Genomic DNA, 7,645 nt, shown 5'->3' on the forward strand with positions numbered 1-7,645 from the left:
TATATATATTATTATGGTTTCATTTTGCTTTCTAATAAATAATAAGAAATCATGAAATTGATCAGAATGATATATGCCAATATTATTTTATTTTAGATTTATATTTTAGAAGGGAGCCCACTCAATTTTTGGCATCAAAAATATTTAAAAATCCTGGCATAGAATGAAAGGAAAGTGAGCTCTGTGTGTGTGTGTGTACCTGGTCGATGGCGTGGACGTAATGGAGCGGCGACCCAGGTTGATGTTGTAATATCCTGGACTGTCAAGGTCGGCCAGAGAGAAGTTGGGTCCGCTTGCTGTGGCAACTGGTGCTGAATTAGATACAGACAGAGAGAAGTCTGATTATTCAATGCCATCACTCATCTTTGTTCTCATGACAACATAGTAAAACTTTTCTTCATGTCAGATTTAAGAATAATAGAAATCACAGAAGGTTACACAAGCTTATAAAAGTCAGACACGAACTCTATCATGGTTTCCACAACAATATGAAGCAGCAAAACTGTTTTCAACATTGATAATAATAAGAAATGTATCTTGAGCAGCAAATCAGCATATTAGAATGATTTCTGAAGGATCATGTGACACTGAAGACCGGAGTAACGATGCTGAAAATTCAGCAATATTAATATATTGTCTTATTTGCAGGTTTTTTGGGGGGCTTTTTATTTGTATGCAACTGTTTGAATGATTTTAAGGATTTATAATAATAAGAAAAGCCTTTTTCGTTTCAATACAATGTTGATATTTACGGCTGCTGATCAGAAAGATGCAGCTCATGTGACTTACTCTGTGACACACGGACCAACTCCGCCACGTTCCATACGCCTGACGTCACGAAGCAGTCCTGGAAACTCAAGTGCCCTGGAGAGAAAGAGAGAGAGGCCAGAAATGAAAACACTACACCGACAAATTATACTGAAAAAAAAAAAAAATCCCCATATTTACTCATCTGCACCTGTCAAACACGCGCACACACAAAATAAACTGGGCTCAATTGTCATAAAAAGGCATATAATTACAGTCATCGGTTGGCATATGTTCTCCGTCTCGTAGGAATAACAGGCTACCCCGTACTTATGGTTAACTCCAACCCAGCACTCCAATCTCAGCTAAAACTTAACGAGGACACTAAAAATGCTTTATGTCACACTTAAGTATGTGTGTGCGACACTGCATGCAAATATACAAACGTATTTGCTTTCGCTGTGCATATGGGCTTTCAATATGTACTTTTGTGTGTGTGGGCAAAACGGGTGAATGAGCCATGCTTCCACACCCATCTGCAGTGCTGGCTGAGGTCAGCGTGTGTGTGTGTGTGCCGGTTAACCGCAGCGAGGCCCGCGCATGAGCTCAGTGTCGCCCGCGCCGCAGCCGTGTGGTTCCCATCAGCCAATCACGGAGTGATTTATGAGTGTTCCGCCATTCTCCGTCACAGCCGGCCTAGCAACACTTCACTATAATAAGCTTGGATGGAAATCGCTTTCGCTCACACTCCATATTTGTGCTCGAGTCGGATGAGCATGTGAACTTATTAACGTAAATAAAGCGGCTTACGGTATCAATCGGCTCGTATTTGTGCGTATGGAGGTCCAAGGAGAGCGCGGCTCACCCACAGATCCATCTGCTGACTGGCAGGCGGAGTGGAAAATGGTGGCTGACGCGTTGATTGTGTAGCGTTGGGATTTCATCACGCCGTTTCCACCATTGCTAACCAGAGTTTACTCGCTCGTGGCCTTTAATGACAACTTCAGATGTGATTCTATTGAGTTTAAGTGGACTGCTTCTTGAACAACCAAGGCTTCTCAATCGTTTTTGCTCAATTTTAAGGCTCGGCAAAGAAAAAACCTTGTAGAAGAACCATTTTTGGGTGCCAGAAAGTATGAATAATGACTTTGCAGCGCAGAAGAACCATTTATAGTTCTAGTAAGAACCGTTCAGTGAACAGTTCTTAAAAGAACCATTTTTTTCTTAGTGTGAAGAATATTTGAATGATCTGAAGAACCTTTTGTGGAACAAAATGGTTCCATGGATTTTTAAAGTTCTTCATGGAACCATAGAATCATGTTGTTCCAAACCTGCATGACTGCCTATCTAACTTAAGTAGTTTAGCAGAAGGTTGACATTAAATGCTGACACTTAAGTCTGGAGTTTAGAAAGATTTGAACACTCTTAAAATTAAAGGTTCTTTATGCACTATAGTTCCATAAAGAACCTTTTCATTTGAGAAAACGTCTTCTTTGGAGTGGAAAAAGATTCTTTAGATGGTTAAAATGTTCTTTAAAAAACACACACAGTAAACTGTAAACTCAAAAACTTGAGGACTTCATGGAAAAAAAAGTTGGATTGTACTTTCAACAAACGTTATTTCAAGTTCTACAAACTCAAAACGATTGTATTTTTACTTATGGATCCAAGTTCATTAAGCTAGTGAAACTTGTGTTTCAGTTTGTTTAGCAACCTGAAAAGGTTACATAGAGATACTTCCAAAACGGAGTTTGTCTGACAAAATGGAAGTTGAATTTTTATAGTGTGTTTTTTTTCTTTTAAGAATCTTTAACTGAACAGTTCTTTGGGGAACCAAGAACTCCTTTTTGGTTCCTCCAGACACCTTTATATTAAATTCAAATGTATTTGAGTAAATGAAGACTTTAATTTCTGGGTTGAATGGCATCAGGCTGTAAAATCCTTTTGGAACCTTTGAGTGTGTGTGCGCGATTTTTGTTATGCTTGACCCACCATTGGGCGGAGGCTTGATGTCTGCTTCTCCTTGTTGGTTGGAGTTATCCGATTGTCCAGATTCTGCAAAGCCGACAGAAAGAGAGAGAGAGAGAAAGAGAGGAGGGGAAAAAAAGAGAGCAGATTAAACATGGGACGGCTGGGTTCAGTCCAAAGGTGCGTGAATCAATTAGCAGATGTAGAACATTCTATATATTCTTGGCCAGCACATATTCAATGTAGCGCTGAGACGACACAGCTGGAAATGAGACATGCAAAATGTGCTTCGGTTCTGGATCATTTACATGATATTCAGACAAAATCTGGACCTTTATACGTGAAATCTGATGTTCTGTTTTGTAGTTAGCGTGTATTTGACTTGTTATACATTATCATTCAAAAGTCTGGCAATGGAAGGATTTTTTATTTTTATTATTATATATTTTTTGGTCACTTTTGATCAAATTAATGCATCCTTGCTGAATTAAAGTATTATTCATAAAAAAAGTGTAGGTTTGACAACACCGATTACCATTACTACTGCTCATACTTTGAGTTGGTTAGTGAACAAATGTGTAGCCTTAAGTATTAAACACCAAAGACTTTAGTAACTCCTCAGATTACATGGATTTCAGAATCAAATTCTGCCTAGGTCGATAAACAAAGATTATACTCTATTATTTTTATATAACAATATCTATATATAGACATAAAACCACAAAACAGTCTTTCGGCCATGAAACAAGATCTTTAGTCCGGCAATGTAGACCCCAGGTGTGTTAAAAAACACAACTGGACTTGGTCAGTCGGGTCCAATGAAAAACACAGCCGAAATAAACTACCCACACCGCTGTCCATTTTAGGCTTGAAGGTGCGCTGCTAATCTAAAATCTATAAATCTGCAAAATATACATCCGAGAGCAGCCTGGTGAAACCCAACTCTGCTGTATAGCTCATAAGATGTAGACAAAGGCTGGTGCGCAGCCATCGAGTTGTTTGGACAATGTCTCTGTAGGCTTTTTATCTTAGAAAGTATAGCGATCTTGGAGTGAGACCAGACCCCTGCGGCTGTTTGAATTGGCCGAGACTCACTACCCCCTTTTTTCTATATGCACTGAGGTTTTGACTAACTATAGACCTTAAGAAGGATGTCACTTGGTTACTTTGGCCTTTCCGTGTTTTCTGCTGTGAGTATTGATGAATGTTTCACCTCTTTAGCCAATCATACTTAGTGTTTTTAGCATGTTTGCTAGTCGCTAGGAGGGTTCTGGATAGTCGCTTGCTAGCCCAAGTCAAAAGAGCCTACCCTTCTATGATATTCTGGCCTGTAGATTTGCCTCGAAATTTAGCAGTAGTGGTGTTTGGCCTTAGCATGCACCGCTAATTATGTGCAGCAGCAGAATGTGGTTTAAAAAACCAACAGTATACGTTTTGAAGGAAAAAATTAACATGACAGCCCCCTCTTTCCTTCTTTTTTCTCTCTCTCGCACCCCCTCGTTCGCTTGCTGCTGTTGTTGTATGGAATCCTGGCAGCCATCTTAGCGCTTGGCAGCCATCTTAGCATTGGCGGTACCAGAGCATTCCAGCTAGCTTACAAAAGCACCCACACACAGACGCACTCCTCTCAGAGAGAAAACCTCTCCACCAACGCGCTATACGCTAAAAGCCTCGCAAATGAAGGTTATTTTCAGCTACTTGTGCTAAACGCTAATTGAGGGGGGAAAATATCGACTGCCGCCATGTTTTGTTCACAGATGCACACGTACTGATACTGTGAGCTGATATGTAAGTAAATGTGCTTTAATCGACTCAACTGGATGTAAAACACTATAATCAACTCATGCAATCTCATTCTAAGTGTTATATATTATATTCCTTACAAAAACTACTATAGTGGTACCATGATGGTAACACATTGTTTAATTATTTAAAGGGGCTTCGGTCCCGGTCTTTCACCTCAGTCCACCTAAAAATCTGATTAGCTCCTAAAAATCTGTATTATAAATAATTAAATTTAAAAAAATGAATAAAAATGAATAAACAGATAATAATACATAATACAAATAAATAAATATTTGTATATTTCTAAAAAAAAAAAAAAAAACTTTTTCATGTCTTTTAAAATGTTATTTCTTTTATTTTTTTATTTTTTTCCAGTAAATTCATTAATTTTCATTTTTATTTTAATTGAATTTTTATATAATAATTATTTTTTCACTTAATGTTTATTTTATTTCAAGTAACTAAATATGGATTTAATTAAAAAAAAATGTTTTTAGTTTTAGTTACCTATAATAACCCTGGCATTACCACGGTACATTTTATAAGTAACAAATACCTGCAATTCAGTTCGATTAAAGGAGAATAGTTATTCTAAGACGAATTATGTGACAAGTAAACTCTTCAAATTGCAATCTGGCAGCCACATGAAGGCCACTATTGGACAAATTTTATGGCATTCTAAACTGTAAATACAATTCTAATCAGAATCATTATTCCGTTTAGTTCATTTAAATACCCGGGTTACCGATGGATTCTGTGAATTCAAAATAGCTACAATCCGTATTGATTAGCGCCCACCGGTGGTGTGGAAGTATGAAGCGCAGCTTAAAGGGTTAGTTCACCCAAAAATGAAAATTCTGTCATTAATTACTCACCCTCATGTCGTTTCAAATCCGTAAGACCTTCGTTCATCTTCGGAACACAAATTAAGATATTTTTGATGGAATCTGAGAGCTGTCTGACCCTCCATAATTAATGACAGAATTTTCATTTTTGGGTGAACTACCCTTTAAGGAGACGTCTCAGATGACCTCCAATCCAATTACATGGCACATTAGTGAAGCTCACTATGCAGAACTGGACGCGAGTGAATGAGAGAGGCCGCGCTATTGGGCACAGACAAAGCGCAGATGAGCAGGGGGCCAGATCATCAAAACTCAAACACACAAAGGAGAGACTGTCCATTATTAGAGCACAGACTCCAGCCTATGGAGTCCAATCATCACCGTTATCAGCATGCAACCACACACACACACACACGCAGCTACTGCATCCAACAATGTTCATGCTAATCCTTATCTTCCCGGCACACACAGTCAAAGGACCCCTGAACACACCATGCCAAAGATACTGGGTGACACACACACACACACACACAGGCAGTGTTTTTAACATGACAAAAGTGTCTTTACAATGGTAGACAACTTCTTGAGTAAGTTTCAAATGAAAACCCATTGTTTGACATGGTGTTTAAAACTATTACCATCCCTAAACAGCAAGTGTTGATCATTCACACCCCCATTTCTTAAAAGGAGCCATCTAATGACTCATTTAGCATGCAAATATTCATAAGCAACTGCACTTGTGAGAGCAAAGACATATTTGCTATTATAATCATGATTTGCTTTGAATTGTTAAACTTAATAGGCTTGACCTATAGGATCTCTGAAAGGTTTTCACTTAGGCATTCTTCACTTTATTGCTCATACTTTGTGTTAGTGAACTGAACAAACTCCAAATCCTGAACACTCAACTTTGGCACATACATGTCCTGCACCATTTGTGATGTGACTTGTCTTTTACTAAGCGATGAGACTCAGTAACCACACAAAACTCCTAATTGAAACACACTAAAGATCTTCCTGGCATCACAATTAATGCTTCACAACTAAACATATCAGTTTACTGAGTATTACTTTGTTTCTAGCAAATATAATTATAATGTATATAATTTGTTGCTTTTTGAGAGTGTTGGGGTTCATTTTAACCCCTACCAAAAACTTTATAACAATCTACAACATAACAAAAACAACATGACATCAACCAAAAAGCAATGTTAAATAAACTTATGAACTTTTTTTTATTCCGGAATAACAAATAACTGATACACTAACATTCAAAAGTATGATTTTTTTTTTTTTAATATATAAACATTCAAGAAATGAATACTTTTATTCAGCAAGGATACATTAAATTGATCAAAATCATCAGTAAAGATGTTTATAATGATACAAAAGATTTCTTATAATATTTTTTTTTTTTTTTGTAAAAATACTGTTTTAGACTTTCTATTCATCAAACAATCCTGAACAAAATCTAATGGTGTCCATGAACATATTAAGCAACACATTGATAATTAGAAATGTTTCTTAAGCAAAAAAGCATATTAGAATGATTTCTGAAGGATCATGTGACACTGAAGACTGGAGTAATGATGCTGAAAATTCAATTTGTTTAAAAACAAATTTAAACAGAAGACAGTTATTTTAAATAATAATCATATCTCACAATATTACTCTTTTTACTGTATTTTTAATGAAATAAATGCATCCTTGGTGAGCAGAAGAGGCTTCTTTCAACTTCAATCTTTCCTGACGTCTTTTTGAACTTCTTTACCGATCCCAAACTTTTGAAAGATTGTGCATGTGGAAAGTAAAACAAGAAACTAAAAAGGGTCAATTTTGAATTATATTAACTTCAAATGAAATCGACCCAAATGTATCCTTGCCCTAAAGAGAAAACATTACTTCTCTGTGTGTGTGTTTTAGTTGGAGAGGCATGTTAGATCCCCTGGATTCAAACGTCATGGCTTATGATGACAAATACACGGAAAATGTATACCGCATGAAAATGAGCAATGCATTTCCCAGAAAAAAAAAAAAAGATACAAAAACCCAATGCACGCCTCCACACCTTAGGTACACACACACACACACACACACACCATGGTACAGAATGAAGAGGCAGCACAGCTTTTCCAATTGGGTTTGCTTAAGAGGTTTATCGGTATGTTGTTAAACATTCTGACCTTTTTTTTAAATCTGTAATGCGCTTAAAATGTTCCAAACCCTCCTAATCCCCACGGCGATCCCACACAGATGTTCTCTGAGCTCTTTTATTGGACTTTATTTGAGTATTTGCCCCC

General features: G+C 37.2%; 1 protein-coding gene across 1 annotated transcript in view; it reads right to left on the reverse strand.

Annotated features, from left to right (window-relative positions):
• The window catches only part of LOC107695719 (nuclear factor 1 X-type-like), a 28,865-nt gene extending 28,595 nt beyond the window's left edge, over positions 1–270 (reverse strand). Inside the window, exon 1 of the mRNA XM_016495745.1 lies at positions 200–270. The gene's annotated coding sequence lies outside the window, so the exon portion shown is untranslated. The remainder of the gene's footprint in view (positions 1–199) is intronic.
• Positions 271–7,645: the final 7,375 nt, after the last annotated feature.

Source organism: Sinocyclocheilus anshuiensis, unplaced genomic scaffold, assembly GCF_001515605.1.
Source record: "Sinocyclocheilus anshuiensis isolate Anshui unplaced genomic scaffold, SAMN03320099.WGS_v1.1 scaffold1075, whole genome shotgun sequence".
In the NCBI taxonomy this organism is placed as follows: domain Eukaryota; kingdom Metazoa; phylum Chordata; class Actinopteri; order Cypriniformes; family Cyprinidae; genus Sinocyclocheilus; species Sinocyclocheilus anshuiensis.